Genomic DNA, 19,509 nt, shown 5'->3' with positions numbered 1-19,509 from the left:
GTGTCATTAAAATATTTCAATAGGAAGATTGAGTTTAGATCCAACCTGTGTTTTCTCCCCTGGAAAATAAAGGTTTTTTTGAAACAAAGAAGGTCTTTACCGTCTTCATCCGAAATGCTGAGGCATCTGCAATGTCTGCTGTAAGTGACACCAGGCTCTCCTCTGAAATCTAGCAATGGGAAAATAGACTGTAGATTCTGCTTTCAGAAAGGGGGGAATCAGAACTAAGTCAAAATGCCATGTCCTCATTCATAAACATCTTATTTTACAAATTCCACAGGTTTAGTTATTTTGGGATTAATATGGGCCTATTTTAAAGTACATTTATTAATTTAGCATGAATTGTTCAAATGCATTCTGGATCCTGAGCTGACATCCAGCAATGCTGAGTGTGTGCCTGTGTGAGTCACCAGCACTGATGAGCCTCAGGTTATTGTATTTATAAAATGAAGGGGCTTAGGCTTGCTCTGATTTTTTAAAAACCATTTTTAACAGTAAAAACTGTTTTTCTTGCTACATAAAAATGTACAAGAAAAACTCAAACATTACCAATGGTAAATTATAATTTTATTAATATAAATATTTTTGTGAGCTCAATTTATATGACTTAGTTATTATAAAAGAAATAAGCAAGGCCAGGCACGGTGGCTCCTGTAATCCCAGCACTTTGGGAGGCTGAGACGGGCGGATCATGAGGTCAGGAGATCGAGACCATCCTGGCTAACACGGTGAAACCCCGTCTCTACTAAAAAAAATACAAGAAAACTAGCCGAACGAGGTGGCAGGCGCCTGTAGTCCCAGCTACTTGGGAGGCTGAGGTAGGAGAATGGTGTGAACCCGGGAGGTGGAGCTTGCCGTGAGCAGAGATGGGGCCACTGCACTCCAGCCTGGGCGACAGAGCGAGGCTCTGTCTCAAAAAAAAAAAAAAAGAAAAAGAAATAAGCAATATGAGATGGCCATTACCATCCTTTCCCATTTTATTTTGTTGCTATTGATTTATTTTATATGCTATTGATAAATCTTGATGTATACAGAAAAGTAGTTTCAAAGAATAATAATTTTTTAAAAATCTTGACTTGTAATTTCAAGAAGCTTTCAAAAAATTCTTGCAATTACTTTTTAAAGATTCTAGAAGAGTTTTCTATGTCTTAAAGCTAAATAACTACAAAGAGCTACCTCTTCTCACATTCTGTATTATAAATATGTAAGTCAGAAAAGGAACAGACAAAATCATAAAAACACATGCATGAACAAATGGGCCTTGGCTCACATTTACTTGGATCTGGCAATGCACCTGGGTTACAGTACTATTTTTGTGTGTAATTTTACATGAGTGGACTGTCATCAAAATAAAAATTGTCTACAATCTCTATTCAGTGGTATATTTGCACAAATGGTAAACATATACATAGAGATAATGGGAGAAATTTATTTCATGGCTTACAAGAAGACAGGTTGAGACATTTAATTGTTTCATTAATGCTACCTTTTATGATGCACTTGTATGGGCAAGGTATTTAAATGCTCAATGTTACAGATGGAATTATTAGAGAAAGTACTAACTTATATCCTCTTTGTGTGTGCTTTGGAGGCACCAGGAAATAATAAAGCAGCCCTTTTCCCATCTATTTTCTGAAGGCCAAGCTGTGCTTTTGCAGATTAGGTCTTTCTGTAACACATACACATACACACACACACACACACACACACACACACACACACACACACACACACAAAATATAGCCTTTAGGGGTTTAAAGGAGGAAAAGAGAATTTGCCTGGATAACTCTCACCTAGGTATTTTCTAGGGAAATCTAGAATCATCTAAGGGTTAAGTTAAGCTGGACTAGCCAATGGGAAAACAAAATGAGGATGCCGGGGAGATGTTCCCAGAACAGTAGCATTCCTAATGGGCTAGGCCCTAGTTATGTGCAGTTCCCCAGATGTGGTTGGTGTGGCCAAGGTTCCGGCATGTGACGGCTGCCTTCCTGACATTTCTTGTGCTGTGAGGAACATCCCCTCCCCAGTGCCAGGGCAGTGGTCCTCTCACCCCCTTCAGAGTAAAGGGCCAGCAGTCAGCAGTCACAGGAAAAGTAGTGAGACAGGAAGGTGAGGAGCATGAAGTGCCACCATCCCAGCCTCCAGTGTCTGGCACAGAATATGACGAGAAACTTCCGTGAATTGGAATCTTCCACATCTCGACACATGGGAGTTTCTGCTAGATATAATTTGGCTTATAAAAAGAAAGAAATATTGCCTTCTTGCATGTAAATATTGTAGAAGAGTTAATGATTGTAACCTGGATGTTTTACATTCTGAGATGCTATTAAATCAATATCCATCACAAAACTATTGATAATTTTTTAGAAGAACAGAAGAGATCTCATCATATGAAATGCAGTGGATCAATTGTAAGATGCAGGCAACTCCAGAGTAAGTAAAGCATGGGAAAAAATCTGTCTTAGAATGGAAAAATACAGTGGTGAAACTATTTTTAACTAGAATTTAAATGCAATATTTGAGGATATGAAGCCCACAACTCATTTTGAAAACTACTGGCTCAGATGACCTCAGAGATAGGAAACCTCTGAAAGATCATTAATCTAATCATAATTTTCTGTGCCTTTGCTTGAGAGTCTATCTGAAAGTGTGCAGTTTTTACAGAAGAGGAATAACGTGTCCCAAACTGGGAACCCTTCACAGGTCACCATTCGGGTGGTGCTTCACTGTGGAGTTTTGGTTAGCAGAGGGCTCCAGGGACTGCTGGGGAAGGCCAGGACATGGAAAAGGGCCTAGAGCCAGGCTTACCTAGGAGAGAGCAGACCCATTTTGCCAAGCACCTGAGGACCATGCCATCCAGGACCCTCTCAAAATCACTCGTACACTATGTGGGAATAAAGGATAAGAAATTAATGTGTACTTAGCATGTGAGAGCCAAAATTCACAGTCAGCCTCAGCAAAGAAATCCATACAGAAGGACGAAGTGCACGTTGTGAGACAAAGAACACCCAATTATAAGATAGAAAACCTCAGTTCTGGAAAATTCCTGAACCTGTTTGCCCATCCATGAAAGAGGAATAGTGATACTGCCTTCTCCACCTTTTTTCTAACAGAACTGCACATTTCTTTCAGGCCCACAGCTAAGTGTTTAATAGGAATATTGTGGAAATATAAGGTCATTGCTCTTGCACAAAAGGTTCAAGAAAACTGAGAAAGATCTAAAAATGCCGAAAGGAATGATTTTTCAAAGTACAACATCTTCATTTACATAGAGAGAAATAATTTTATCTCAAAGATTTGGCCACATCGTAAATGCAACACTGAAGAGTAGTTAAGCTATTTCTTCAAAGAAAATATATCAAAATTAAATCTGTACTTTTTGAGTGTGAATTATAATACACAAACCTGGTGCAATATATTTAAAGCAGAGATTAATTAATTAATTAATGGTTCCCCCATCACCCTTTTCAGAAAACTCAGTTACTTAGTGCCTTAAGATATTCAAATTTTCCCCAAAAGTTGAGATACTAGATATTTTAAAAACGCTTTCTCAAGCTTTGTTATTCTAGCTTCAGTTGGAAGAAGAAGCTTCCAACTTAAAGATGGTAGGCCAAATACTGACCCAGTTGTTTCCTTTCCCTCCCAAGAAACCATGATGGTTATCCATCACGTAGAGAGAACAGCAGAGACAAAAAAGTGATTTGATGGCCTCGCAGCCTTGAAAAGGAGTATCATCTGTGGACTTTCCTGGGGGTGAGGGGCAGAGAAGTGAGGCAGGCGTCAGAAAACAGGAAGGTTGATTAAAATCTGTACATTAACAGTCAACCCTTGTTATCCTCCCTCACCGATGCCTGCACCCCACCCCTCAGGTAACCAGTGAGTAGAACACCAACAACCAACAGCAAGCACCTGCCTTCCAGAGAGGAGAGGAGAAGTTTTTCTCCAGAGAAAGGAAACCATCTAGACCAAAGACATCACTTACTAACATGTGGAAACCCTATCAACTCCCGGAAAAAAAAACCTCTAGACGAGCCTTTTACTAATGATAACAGACTCCTTTCTTCTTCTTCCTGTGTCACTATTAAATGTGTACAATGAAGAATCACCAGATATTTAAGGGAAACCAATCCCAATGGGAAAAAAGACCAAACCGGCAGGTGGAGTGATTGTTGAGAAACTAACGTCATAGCAAAATAAGAAATAAGAGTATTATATCATCATTCACTTAGTGGCACTGTCTGGGGTTTCACTATACAAATATATCACTTTGATATAGTTTTTTCTTTCTGTTTTTGTTTTTGTTTTTTGTCAGAGTCTCACTCTGTTGCCCAGACTGGAGTACAGCGATGCAATCTCAGCTCACTGCAACCTTCCTCTCCCGGGTTCAAGTGGTTCTCCTGCCAATTTTTGTATTTTAAGTAGACACAGGATTTCACCATGTTGGTCAGGCTGGTCTCAAATTCCTGACCTCAGGTGATCTGCCCACCTTGGCCTCCCAAAGTGCTGGCACTATAGGCATGAGCCACCATGCCTGGCCTGATAGTTTTAACTACTAGAAGAAACCATAGGAAGCTACCATTCAAATAGATCAAACATCAGCAACATATTAAAATATCAGCAATTTCACACGTTCAAGATTATTTTTTTAAAAAAGAGAGAACAGAATTGATTCAATTTCTAGGCCAGCAACCAAGGAAAAAGCAAAGAATGAAAGATTTTATCATCGCATAATAATAGCAAGATCTTACATTTCTATTGAGCTTTAAAGATTACAGTCCAGGCGCGGTGGCTCACATCTATAATTCCAGCACTTTGGGAGGCCGAGTTGGGTGAATCACAAGGTCAGGAGTTCAAGACCAGCCTGGTCAATATGGTGAAACCCCATCTCTACTAAAAATACAAAAATTAGCCAAGTGTGGTGGCAGGCACCTGTAGTCCCAGCTACTCGGGAGGTTGAGACGGGAAAATCGCTTGAACCCAGGAGGCGGAGGTTGCAGTGAGCCAAGGTCACTCACGCCACTGAACCCCAGCCTGGGTGACAGAGTGAGACTCAGTCTCAAACAAACAAACAACAACAAATATTACAAAACACATCAATATACATTGTCTTGTTTGATCTTTAAACGATCCTATAATTGTAATTAATGTATCAAAAAATTGTAACTCTTGAGAAATCCAGGATGACATAAATGAAGCCTAAACACAGCTTTAATTTGTCAAGTAATGGGTTGAAGGGGTGGCCTGCCCCTCCACACCTGTAGGTGTTTCTTGTTAGGTGGAACAAGAGACTTGAGAAAAGAAATAAGACACAGAGACAAAGTATAGAGAAAGAAAAGCGGGGCCCAGGGGACCGGCGCTCAGCTTACAGAGGACCCACGCCGGCACCGGTCTCTGAGTTCCCTTAGTATTTATAGATAATTATCTTTACCATCTTAAAGATAAGGGAGTGGCAGGACAATAGGATCGTTTTTAGGGAGGAAATCAGCAGTAAGACATAAGAACAAGGATCTCTGTGACATGAATAAGTTTAAAGGAAAATGCTGTGCCTTGAGATACATATGCAAACATCTCCATAAACCTTTTAGCAGCATTGTTTCATCCTATCACATGGGGATAAACCTTGGACAATATCTAGCTTTTCTAGGCAGAGGTCCCTGCAATCTTTGGCGGTGTAGGTGTCCCTGGGTAGTTGAAATTAAGAGAATGGTGATGACTTTTAACCAGCAAGCTGCCTTCAGGCGCTTGTTTAACAAAGACACATCCTGCATGCCCAAAATCCATTAAATCTTGAGTCACCACAGCACATGTCTCTTGCAAGGACAAGGTTGGGGGTAGGGTCACAGATTAACAGCATCTCAAATACAGAACAAAATGGAGCCTCTTATGTCTACTTCTTTCTATATAGACACAGTAACAGGCTGATCTCTTTCTTTTCCCCACAATGGGTGGAGAAGGGATCGGAAGTCAGGCTGACTGACCCCACGTCCTCTCCTTCCATTACTTAAAAGAAGTCAGCCAGGATGAAAGCTTGGAAAGGACCTGAGATAAAGACAGTGGGAAAAGAGCAGTGTCAAGGATGAACTATAAACAGAAGTAAAAGAAGGAACACCTTAAATACAAAAATATATGTCCACAGAGCTGGGAGTTGTATGAAGCCGTGTAATTAGAGAACATCATGTTGACAGCAGACTCTTGACCTAGGGGAAAACGTTCACGACACTGACTCCAAGAAGGATAAACTTGAAGGATTCCAGATGTGAGGCAGTCAAACCCTCACTTGGAAGCACTGTACAAATGTTCATGTTAAGAACTGAAATGAATTTATACCCACATAAAACTACATGTAGGGATAGGCTTACTCTGTAAGATGTTTCTGGACCCTACATTAGCAGCTGTACACACTTACACAACACAAACACAGGCCAGCCTGTCACCTGGGCAGCTGGAGTGTTAGCCTGGACAGGGCGATGACAGTCTCCCCCGAATCCTTCCTTCTCGTCCGTGACTGAATCCTATTCACATGCTACAAGGACCATACGCTTGTGGAATCCAACTCAGCTCCCTTTAGAACCAAAGGATGCCTCTGTGACACATGCAGAAATGACTTCCTTTTCATTTTCATTCAGTTTGTAGGAAGAGAACAGCTGCAAGAGAGAGAAAGAAAATGTACACAGTGGCTCGGTGGAGACGGCACCTGAAGAGCAACTTTCGTATTTAGCCCCAACAGTTTACAAACATTCATGCAGTAATTAAAGATATTCCCCAAAACCTGGAAACATAATTGAATCAGTTTCTGTTAGTGAGCATCACACTGCGACCCTGGGTCCAGATGTCCTTGGAAAAGATCAGAGACATGACACAATTGAGTCAGTTTCTGTTAGTGAGCATCACGCTGCAACCCTGGGGTCAGATCTCCCTGGAAAAGGTCGGAGAAAAAACACATCACGGCCTCTGTTTATGCACCTTACTGAAGTTTACACGGAATCCCCATGCCCTCCCTGCGTTTAAGCCTTCTATGAAATGACAGAGACTCTCACTGGAGAAGGGCTAGTAGATTCTCGTCCAGTTCCGTGAGTCAACACCTGCATTGTCTCACTCTCCATGTTGACGGCTGCAGAGGATTTTCCATTCTCGGCCCCCACTGCCTCCAGAAACACCGTTTTTACATTGCCACAGCTAATGTTAACACCTCCAGAATAAAGGGGGAGTCACCACTGAGGGTCAGTTCTGGTTCAGACTCTGGAGTGAGGGCACTATTCTTTTTGCATATAATGCAGTGACTCCACATTGCACCAGTGGCTTGGTCAAAAAAGACAAAATTTCTGGGGAATTACTGTTGATTATTTTTAGATATCATAACCTTGGCTTTATGGACATCTTATATTAAACAGATCTCACTTGCCAAATGCCACAGGATGCAGGCCAACAGACAGGCTCCAAGGGCTCTTGTGAGCTGGAACTGCCATATAAGCAAAACCACGAGAGAGAGAACACTGCCCACATTCAACACAGCATAGCCACCCTGAAAGCCTCACCCTTTCTTTTAGAAATGTGTTTAGATTTTATACACTTTTGCTAGATTTTGTTATGTAAGCTTTATGTACTGAAAGGTCTTAAAGATTTTTAAACGTTGAGTAAAATGTTCACGAGTATAGTTTATATATATATATATATATATATGAAACAAATCTGTCATATAATTTATTTTCTTTAAAAACAAGGCCCTGGCTGGGTGCGGTGGCTCACGCCCGTAATCCCAGCACTTTGAGAGGCTGGGGCGGGCAAATCACGAGGTCAGGAGTTCGAGACCAGCCTGGCCAACATGGTGAAACCCCATCTCTACTAAAAATACAAAAAATTAGCTGGGCATAGTGGCAGGCACCTGTAATTTCAGCTACATTGGAGGGTAAGGCAGGAGAATCACTTGAACTCGGAAGGTGGAGGTTGCAGTGAGCCAAGATCATGCCACAGCAGTTCAGCCTGGGTGACAGAGTGAGACTCCATCTCAAAACAAAAAACAAAAAACAAGACCCTTATACAAATTACCCTTGGAACTTTTATTTAGAATTTAAGGTTATTTGGGGCTTAGTGTCATGTAAACATAATTCTCCCAATTGCTAGGGTCCTCTTGGGGTGCTGCATTCCTGTAAGCCATTATCATGCCTCCACCTAGGAACTCAAATGCCAAGGGTGATGCCAGATCAACTTTCATTACTGAATCATACATTCCTAAATTGAGTGTATCATAGAAAAACAGACATACCCTTAACAGTTTAACCTGACAAAGTTCTGAAATACTTCCGTTGTAATAAAAGTTGTGAAAAGGTATCTTGCTAGAGATCTCTGACACAGAGAAGAAAGTGAAGGCTGGGCACAGTGGCTCATGCCTGTAATCCCAGCACTTTGGGAGGCAGAAGCAGGTGGATTACTTGATGTCAGAAGTTCCAGAGAAACCTGGGAAACATGGTGAAACACTGTCACTACTAAAAATAAAAAAATTAGCTGGGCATGGTGGTGTGTGCCTATAATGCCAGCTACTCGGGAGGCTGAGGCAGGAGAACGGCTTCAACCCTAACCTGAAACCAAACACGAACGCTAACCCGAACCCAAACCCTAACCCTAAACCTAACCCAAAACAGAACACGAACCCTAACTTGAATCTTAACCCTAACATGGAACCAAACCCTAACCCTAACCCAACCCTAACCCCTAACCCTACTCCTAGTCCTAGCCCTAACACTAACCCTAACCCAACCCTAACCCTAACCCTACCGCTAACCCAACCCTAACCCTACCGCTAACCCAACCCTAACCCTACCCCAACGCTAAACCCTAACCCCTAACCCTAACCTTGATGCCAACCCTGAAACCGACCCTGACCCCTAACCCTGACCCTACCCTCTAAGCCTGACCCTAACCCTCACCCTCACCCCTAACCCCAACCCCTAACCCGAACCTTAACCCCAACCCTAAGCCCTAAACCTAGCCCTAGCCCTAAACCTTAACCCTAACCCTGACCCTGACTCTGACCCCGACCCTAAACCCTAAACCTAACCCTAAACCCTGACCCTAACCCCCAACCCTAGCCCCTAACCCGACCCTGACTCCAAACCCTGACCCTAACCCCTAACCCTAACCCTCACAACCCTAACCCTCTAACCCTCTACCGCTCGCCCTCGCCCTAACCCTAAAACCCTAACCCTAAAATCCTAACCCTAACCCTTGGGTGGAGAGAACCTCTGTGCACAGGATTCAGAGGGGATTTCGGTTTCCCATTTTCCACACTGAACCATTCTAAGTAGTCTCTGACCTTCGTTATTCAGGGCTAGAAACAGGAAGTATTTTATTCACTGTGGATGCGGCCCCGAGTTGTCCCAAAGCGAGGCGGAGCCGCCAACGTCTGTGCTGAGCACAAGGCAGCTCCGCCCTCGTGGGGCTCCCCACGCCAGAGTCTGGGCAGAGTAGAACGCTGCTCCCACTTCACGGTACCCCCGAGGTCTGTGCAGAGGAGAACACAGCTCCGCCCTCGCGATGCTCTCAGTGTCTGGGCTGAGGAGAATGCAGCTCCGCCCTCACAAAGGTACAACACTGGCGCTGGTGCAGAGCCGCGTGCCAGGCACGGGGCAGGCCGGCTTGCAGGCGCAGAGTCGCAGGCCGGCGCCGCGCAAGCGCAGAGTCGCAGGCCCGCGCTGTGGGGGTGGAGGGTCGCCGCGCAGGCGCAGAGACGCACGCCGCGTGGGCCTGAAGGGGCGCGGTGCAGGCGCAGAGATGCACACCGCGAGGGGAGCGGCGCACAGACAGGCAGAAACATCAGTAATCTGAAAAGCCCGGCTCTGGTGCCCCCTGCTTGCAGCCGCGCACTACAGGACCCTCTTGCTCGCGGTGCTGTGCCAGTACGCCCCCTGCTGGCGACTAGAGCAACTGCAGGGCCCTCTTTCTTACAGTGGTGGCCAGCGCCTCGCAGGGCCCTCTTGCAGTATGGTGAGGGCACGCCGCCTGCTGGCAGTTGGGGATATTGCAAGGCTCTCTTGCTCACAGTGTAGTGGCAGCACTCCCGATGCTGGCAGCTGGGGACACTGCCCGGCCCTCTTGCTCCAAGTGAAGTGGCGGCTGGCTCCCCAGCTGGCAGATGGGGACACTGCCTGGCCCTCTTGCTTGCCTTGTAGTGGGGGCACGCCCCCTTCTGGCCGCTGGGGGTACTACAGGATCCTCTTGCTCACAGTGTGGTGGCAGCACGCCCCCTGCTGCCGATCAGGACACTGCAGGGTCCTCTTGCTCATGGTGTGGTGCCCGTGCGCCACCTGCTGGCAGCTAAGGACACTGCAGGGTCCTCTTGCTCACAGTATACTCATGGTAGGCCCCCTGCCCGGCCAACGAACAAGTTTCTATTCTGCTTGAGTGCTTGCAAGAAGCTAATATTATACTTACTAGATAATTAGAATCAAATCTATAAGCTTTAAGATTTTAAGTTGTCATTCTTATGAAAAACATTATTTCCTTTTTTTTAGAGTGAAAAGATATACATCTATTTAGAATCAGCTAGCTGGACTCAGTTTAGATGATCCCAAGTTTGTTGGCAACATCCAAAGCATCGTAATCAGGAGCCAGTCGAACATATGCCTTCTTCTTTCCATCAGGCCGAATCAGGACGTTGACTGTGGCCACATCCACGTCCCAGAGCTTCTTCACAGTCTGTTTGATCCGGTGCTTGTTGGCTTTAACATTGACAGTGAACACAAGCATGTTGTTGTCTTCTATCTTCTTCATGGCTGACTCAGTGGTCAGTGGAAACTTGATGATAGCATGATGGTCAAGCTTGTTTCTCCGGGGGGGGGGCGCTCTTCCCAGGATATCTGGGCTGCCTCCGCAGTCGCAGTGTCTTGGGATGTTGGAAGGTGGGTGAGGTGCAAATCTTCTTTTTTTGGGAGGCTGTGAACACATTTCAACACTGCCTTCTTGGCCTTTAAAGCCTTTGCTTTGGCTTGGGCTTTAGGAGGGGCAGGAGTTTCCGTCATTTTTGGTGCCATCTTGTGAAAAGTGAAAAACATTATTACAATAATAAGTTTTTTACAGTAAATCTGCCTAATAGTAGTTTCCAAAATACTTTTGGTAATTTTTAACCTTAAAGTTAAGCTAAGTAAAATATTTCCATTAAATATCTACATCATTTATAAATAAGATACAATACTAAAACATTAATTACTGAACATAAGTAATTCAAGTTTATATAGTTTTGGCTTCTTATTTTTACAGAGAAACTAGATATTTTGGCCTGTTAATAAACATGTTTTTGCCTACCACACTGAGAAATTGAGACGGAGCAACACTCAGTCTCAAAAAAGAAAGAAAAAAAAAGAAATCTCTTTCTCTTAAGTTAACTCTTGTTTTTGTTTTTTGTTTTTTTTTTGAGACGGAGTCTCGCTCTGTCACCCAGGCTGGAGTGCAGTGGTGCGATCTCGGCTCACTGCAAGCTCCGCCTCCTGGATTCACGCCATTCTCCTGCCTCAGCCTCCCGAGTAGCTGGAACTACAGGTGCCCACCACCATGCCAGCTAATTTCTTGTATTTTTTAGTAGAGATGGGGTTTCACCATGTTAGCCAGGATGGTCTTGATCTCCTGACCTCATGATCTGCCCATCTCGGACTCCCAAAGTGCTGGGATTACACACCACACCTGGCCACTCTCAAGCTAACTCTAACTCACAACAATTTTAGTAGATTATGCTTTTGTAAACAGAAATGGAGCATTTATCTTTTTTTCCCCACCTGATTTCTCTAGAATTTTGAAATTCTTAATACTCTTACTTTCATGACAATATAGTTGTTAGCAAAAGTCCAGTAAGAATCTGTTCACCTTGTAACAGGACATAATTGGAAACTTTGGCTATATTATCAAGGTTTTTACTGAAATATCATATTTAGGAAGTGTACCTCAGACCAGTTATGACCAGCAATTGTAAGGAACTAAGGTTGACTTTTATGGAGTCAATGCTTACAAAGCCCTCTGAGAAAAGCCAGTCTGATACCTAGATTATGGGGTTCACAGCCTTACAGATTAGTAAGGAAGGTCATTTCCTTGTAGGCCCAGTAATTTGGGGCTATTTTGAGGGCCTCAAGCAGAGAGGAATTCACACAAAGCTATAAGGTCTGCAGCTGAAATTTGATAGTATGTTCTTGGCTTGGCTTTTAGCCTCAATAAGGCCTTTAAAAGTCCAATCTGAGATTCTGTATGAAAACTTGCAGCAAGGAAGCTTGAAAGCATCTATGTGGTCAGCTCTTGTTCTTACTAAACTTACATAAATGATCAGGCAAAATCTAACAAGGCTAGACTTATTTTTGAAACAAGAATAATCTTACTTTGATTATCTATGATCAAAAATAATGGTTACTACAGAGATAAATTTTATGTTTCAATGGAAAACTATAAGTCAGAAGGGCGTGGGGGCACATGCCTATAATTCCAGCACTTTGGGAGGCCAGGAGTTCAAGAGCAGCCTGGGCAACATGGTGAAATCTCATGTCTACTAAAAATAGAAAAATTAGATGGGCATGATGGCAGGTGCCTGTAGTCCCAGCTAATCACGAGGCTGAGGAGGGAGGATGGCTTGCACCCAGGAGGTAGAGGTTGCAGTGAGCTGAGATTGCACCTTTGCACTCCAGCCTGGGAGACAGAGCCAGACCCTGTCTCAAAAAAAACTTTTTTGAGGAAAACTATACGTAACGTGAATGACGAGTAGATGGGTGCAGCAAACCAACATGGCACATGTATACCTACATAACAAAACTGCACGTTGCGCACATGTACCCTAGAACTTAAAGTATAATAAAAAATTTAAATAAATAAAAGGAAATCTATAGCCCTTGCGGGTTATCAGATTCTAGTCTAGTTTCTTGTCTTTGGGCTAGTTTTACCTGTTTGTAAACTGGATCCTGCCATCTGATGAATTTTGTCCTACAATACTTGTGGAATAAGAAGCCAAATATTGCCTCTCCTATTAATGTATCTATTGTCAGTTAATTTGAAGGTCTCCAACCCTGGAACAAAGTTAGAAGAGGAAGGTTTTCTCCCCAAAATGCATAACCAAACTGTGGTACATTCATACAATGGAATACTATTTAGCCATAGAAAGGAACAAGCTATCAACTCACACAAAGACATGAGTGAATCTTGCATGCACATTGCTAACTGGAAGAAGACAGTCTGAGGAGAATACACACAGTGTGACTTCATTTAATGAGATTCTGGAGAAGGCAAACTACACAGATGGGAAGCCATTGGCTCCATGGCGTGGGGATTTGAAGCATTCCATATGATACTTTAATAGCGGATACCTGCCACTACGCATTTGTCAAAACACGCAGAATTTTACAGCCAAATGAGTAAGCCAAACTCTATTCAAATTAAATAAAATTATTCGGGATATGGAGTATCCCAACACAGAATGCATCATGTGAAAAGGAAATTAACTATGCTACAAATTACTATGGTTTGGATGTGGTTTGTCCCTGCAAAACCTCATGTTGAAATTTGACCCCCAGTGTGGCAGTGTGGGGCGGTGGGGCCCAGTGGAAGGTGTTTGGGTCATGAGGACGGATGCCTCATGAATAGGTTAATGTCCTCCAGGGGGATGAGTGAGTTCTGCTCTCACAGGAATGGATTAATTCCTGCAGGAGTAGGAGTTAACAAGAGTCTGGGTTCCTTGGCTTCCCTCCTGCTGTCGTTCTTGCTATGTGATCTCTGGTGCACCCCTTGCTCCCCTTCCACTTTCCACCATGAGGTGAAAAAGACTGAGGCCCCACCAGATGCAACTGCCTAATCTCGGACATTCCAGCCACCAGTATTGTGAGCCAAATGGACCTTTTTTACTTATAAATTACCCAGCTTCAGGTATTCTGTTACAGAAGCACAAAACGGACTAAGATACAAATGTAGGAAAAAACTCGATGAAGGTGGAGGGAAAATGGTGTTGACCTAAGTCATTTCAAAAATCAATAGATTCTGTAGGCTAAAGGCAAATGAACTACACTTCATCACTGGATTCCATTTTATAAAGTTCTTTCCAACAGGAGTAATTGTGAACAATTGTAAAACCACAGTATCCTTATCTGGAATAAAACAATGACTTACATAACTTGCAGATGGTAGGAACCAGGTCTCTCACTGTTGAAGTGGGAGGTTACAAATTAGCAAGGGGAGAAGGCTAGAATGATTCATGTAATAGTAGATCAGAGGTGGAGACATCAACATAAACTTACATTTGGTTTAATACAGATACGTACAGTTCCACATAGAAACCTTTATAATTAGGTGTGTATAGGTCTGTTAGATACACACATATACTTCCTAGCATTGCTAAGGAGGGACAAGATATAATATGCTCATTCAGCAGTCAGATGTAAGTTTTCCTACCATTCTCAAAGGAATCAGGCTCTTTGATACTAGAGCCTGGTACTAGAACTGGGACAGTAAATATATGAGCCAGGATAATCTTGAAGTATCAGAAAGTAAGTATGTACGAAAAAAAATTAAAAATGTCATAAAAATAAATAAAAGTTAATTCTTTTATTAAAAGAAAAACAGGAGCCAATAAAAAGAGCTACCCATGACCAACACAGGAATGAATTGTGCAACATAATGCTGTAGTGCTGAATAGTAACTAAAGCTTTAAGTAATTATCTAGGTGTCTGTGTTTGTATACATAGGTGAATAAGCATATGGAGTTGAATAGAAATCTCCTTTGCAAAAGAATTCCAAATAATTGAGGTAGACAGTCAGCCATCAAGAAGGTGGAGCTCCTCACTCTGTAAGTGTGGGCTCCGCATAGTGACTTGTTCCGAAAGAACACGTGCAGTATGGACAAGGAGGAAAAATAACATCACAGTGGAGAAACCTGACAAACTAGCTCCACCGAACAATCCAAGTGAACATCAAAGGCGACAGTTCACCTTGAGAAAATGAAGTGACAAGGGTAGCACTTCACCTCTGTGATCTACTTTTTCCAGACCCAGAATCCCAGTCTAATTATACGAAAAATTCCATGTTTAATCACAATGGGGGACATTCTACAAAATTCCTGACCAATCCTCCTCAATACTGTCAAGATCATCATGAGATGGAAAGCTGGACACGCTGTCACATCCAGGAGCCGCCTACGTGATGATTACATGCCATGCGGGATCCTGGATGGGTCAGGGTAAGATGAAACTAAGGGAATCCAAATGAAATATGAATTTTAGTTAATAATACTCTATCAGTATTTGTTCATTAACTGTGACACATTATGTAAGATATTAATAAGCCATGTGAGACACACTGACAGAAGATGTTAATAAGAGAGGAAAGTAGGTTGAAGCTACAAGGAAAATCTCTGCAATTTTTCTTTTTTGCAATTTCTGTGTAAGTCAAAACTGCTATAAAATATAACTATATTTAAAACATTGTTATATTTTTTGAACACTTCCTTGTTTATTTATACCATGAATTGCTAGTAATTGACACTGTTAACTAGTCCTGTTTTTTAAATAAGAGCATTTATGACACAAAAAAATTAATGCAGACTGATATATAAATCAAAATAAATGTTCTTTACATGTTTTCTGTTGGTAACACATATGTGTAAACTTATTTATCATATTTTTTTCTTGTGCTGCGGTTGTGTCCTGGGTTCATTCTCTAAAACGCTGTTCACCTTAGACCAGGAAAAAAAATAATCTACCAGACTCTGTTTCAATTCATGACTAAATATTTTCAAAAGAGTGACTTTGTAAAAATATGTTCCAATGGCAAATTGATTCATTGTGACTGGATCACTTCTTCCAAAGACTTCTTGTCTTTATTTTGTTCCATGCCTACCTTTTAGCCATAATACAACAGAATCAAATATTGGCCACTGGGAAAAAAATATTCAAAGAAAGAAAGAATGTGAACAAAACTTGTGACCATGAAGATTCAATGTTTTACCACAATGCTTTCTAAAACAGAAGAGTGTAAAAGGATATTCAAAGTCAATTTCCTCAACGAGGCTTTGCAGAAAATGGGGAAACTAGAGAAAAAAAATGGCAGGACATTCTACGGGTGATTTTAGATGTTACTATGCTTTACGGAAAAAATATACTTTACCTTTTAAAGAATCACAAAGAAGTATTACAAACCAAAACTCTGGAATGTTTCCAAATTTAGTTGAACCTCTATGTAGTTATGTCTATATAGCTAGTCATGAAGTTGATGATTTTTTAAAAATCCGTGCCTTGTGAAATAAAATACACAATGAATACTTAATGCTCATAGGAAAACATGTTAGACCTTGTGAAAGGAAAATCAACCTTGGGGACCCAAAATCACTAAGCTAAAGGGAAAAGTCAAGCTGGGGCTGCTGAGGGCAAACCCGCCTCCCATTCTGTCCAAAGTCACCCGTCTGCTCACCGAGAGAAATGCGTATCTGAGTGCCTCATCGGGAGAGGGTAACCGGCAACTCAAAAGAATGGAACCATTTGTCTCTTACCTACCTATGACCTGGAAGCTCCCTGTCTGGCCTTCTCTTCAAGTTGTCTCACCTTTCTGGACTGAACCAAGGTACATCTTTCACATATTGATTGATGTCTCATGTCTCCCTAAAGTGTGTAAAACCAAGCTGGGCCCCAACCACCTTGGGCCCGTGTTGTTGGGACCTCCTGCGGAGGCATCACAGGCGCATCCTCAAACTTGGAAAAATAAACTTTCTAAAAAATATGAGACCGGTCTCAGATTTTCAGGGTTCACACATATAATGTAGGATGTCAATGTTTATAAAACAGACATTATTCTATCTACTATTAAAATGTGCTGCCAATTAACCTTAGACTTTCTCAACAAAATAAAAAATGTTCATTAGGTACAAATAATATATTTAGGCTTAAATAATGTTGCAAGTTTTAATATGCCTACTTTTCAATTTCTCCATACCATTTTTACTACTTTAACATTGTAAGAAAAATGAGTAACGAAAACATGAATAAAAGTGTTTACAGGGGGTGCACATGTTTCCTCCAGCCTCTGCCCATCCCCAGCTTTCATCCCAACTGTCCTGAGGTGGCTCTAAGCATTTCTCCTTTCTCTATACCAAGATCTCCTGCTGAAGCAAACCAAAATCTTATCACGTGTTATGACACGCTGTGATGATGAGCAACATAAGCCTCAAGGAAGGGATGCTTTTGTAAAACAAGACTTGCAGGATATAACGTGTGAAGTAAAGCCCATGGCAGAGCTCCCTCTTTAGCACACGGGGGCAGACAGGAAGCTTTTGCCTCACCTTCCTCACTGGCCCGCAGCCACGTCTCCCCAGGTCAGTCTTGAGGACAACGAAACTCTGGTCTTCTCTGTGGACACACTACCAGGTGCTCCAAAGCCAGGTCCTCTCCTCAGGTGGGTCCCGAGGAGAACAAAGCTCTGATTCTAATCCTAACCCCAATCCTGTCTCTAGACTTTGACCCTGACCCTAAACCCTGATCCCTACCCTGGTCCCTAATACTGACCCTGACTTTGACCCTGACTCTGATCTTGACCCTGACCATGACCCCACCTCTAACCATACTTCCGGCCCTGGCTCTGACCCAGACCCTAATCCTAACCCTAACCCTACTATTATCTTTACAATCTATCTCTAATCTTACCCCCTACTGCTAAATAGCTGTACCAAAAAGCACTTTTTAAATTATTTGACTTCTTTTCCTTGAATTATTTAAGTACATCCTAAAGGAGATGTCATTATGTATTTTGCAGTCCCTCTGAGTGGTATGGCTTCAGATAGGAAGTTCTAATACTTTGCAAGACATAAAAAGTTTGGAGAGTAACAGCATGGGGTTGTCAGGGATGCATGTTGGCATTCATGATAGTCATTGGTGCTGTTCTCCAAATATTTTCAGTTCAGTTTTTATTAATTCATTCTGACTATTCCAACCCACCTACTTAAAGTTTTGCATGACCACATAGCTTTTTTTTTTTTTTTTTTTTTTTTGCCAATGGAGGTGAGAAGAAATAACATGTGACTTTTTCAGGAGAAATCTCTAAGAACAGAGTTCTATTCAGCATGTTTTTTTCTCTTTTCTATAGCAATAATTTTAGCAATATTAATAGCTTCAAAAACTAACTTAGCTATTAGGATTTTTAAAATGTCTTTTGTCTTCCAGTTTGTAAGCCACACTTACCTAGCCCTAACCCTAGCCCTAGCCCTAGCCCTAGCCCTAACCCTAGCCCTAACCCCAACCCTAACCCTAATCTTCACGCTCACCCTCACGCTCACCCTAACCCTAACCCCTAACCCTAACCCCTACCCCTAACCCTCACACTCACCCTCACCCTCACCCTCAGCCTCAGCCTCACCCTCACCCTCAGCCTCATCCTCACCCTCAGCCTCAGCGTCAGCCTCACCCTCACCCTCAGCCTCACCCTCACCCTCACCCTCAGCCTCAGCCTCAGCCTCAGCCTCACCCTCACCCTCAGCCTCAGCCTCACCCTCAGCCTCAGCCTCACCCTCAGCCTCACCCTCACCCTCACCCTCACCCTAAACCTAACCCTAACCCTACCTGGGCATGGTGGCACATGCCTGTAATCCAGCTACTCAGGCGGCTGAGGCAGGAGGATTGCTTGAACCCAGGAGGCGCAGGTTGCAGTGATCCAATATCGTGTCCCTGCACTCCAGCCTGGGTGACAGAGCCAAACTCCATCTCATAAAAAAAGATGGCTGGTAGACAAAACTCAATTGATTTTCTCTCTTTTGTTTTTAAGAGGCAGGGTCTGGCTCTCTCGCCCATGCTGAAGTACAGTGGCGTAATCACAGCTCCTGAGTTCAGCCTCCAAGTCCCGGGTTCAAGAGATTCTCCAGCCTCAGCCTTCCAACACACTGGGATTGCAGGTGTGAACAACTGCACCCGGCACCACCTGATTTCCCTTTATTTATTTATTTTTTTAAATTAAAAAAAAATTTTTTTTATGGGCGGGGAGGTCTAACTATGTTGCCCAGGCTGGTCTAGAACTCCCAAGCTCAAATGATCCTCCTGACTAGGCCTCTCAAAGTGCTAGGATTACAGGCAAGAGCCACCACACACTACCTGATTTTCTTTCTATCAGCAATAATGTATAGGAATAATTTGAACTGGAAATTTAAAAAAAAAATCATGTACAGTAGCACCCTCAAAATTGAATTTATTAGGTATAAATCTAACAAAATACATACAAATATGCATTCAGAAAACCTTAGATCACAGTTGAGAAGAATAAAAATATATAAATAAATGCAGATACTACTTGTTTAGGAGCAGTACACTCATTATTGTTAGCTTTACCACAAAGCTAAAGGAATGAGGAGAGTGATATTGGTGAAGGAATGGACAAACAGATCAACAGAACACAATAGAGAACTCAAAAAACCCAAGTAAATACAGTCAACTGATTTTGTCAAAGGGGCTAAAGAAATTCACTGGGGAAAGAAAAAGTCTATTCCACAAATGGCAATAGACAATCAGAAACCATAGG

The 19,509-nt window shown here is 42.5% G+C and overlaps 1 pseudogene; it reads right to left on the bottom strand.

The window, feature by feature from the left end:
* Positions 1-10,530: 10,530 nt before the first annotated feature.
* On the bottom strand, positions 10,531-11,027 carry LOC126946171 (60S ribosomal protein L23a-like; annotated as a pseudogene).
* Between the last annotated feature and the right edge of the window lie 8,482 nt (positions 11,028-19,509).

This window comes from Macaca thibetana, chromosome X, assembly GCF_024542745.1.
Source record: "Macaca thibetana thibetana isolate TM-01 chromosome X, ASM2454274v1, whole genome shotgun sequence".
In the NCBI taxonomy this organism is placed as follows: Eukaryota; Metazoa; Chordata; class Mammalia; order Primates; family Cercopithecidae; genus Macaca; species Macaca thibetana.
This window is presented reverse-complemented; position numbering and strand designations above follow the sequence as displayed.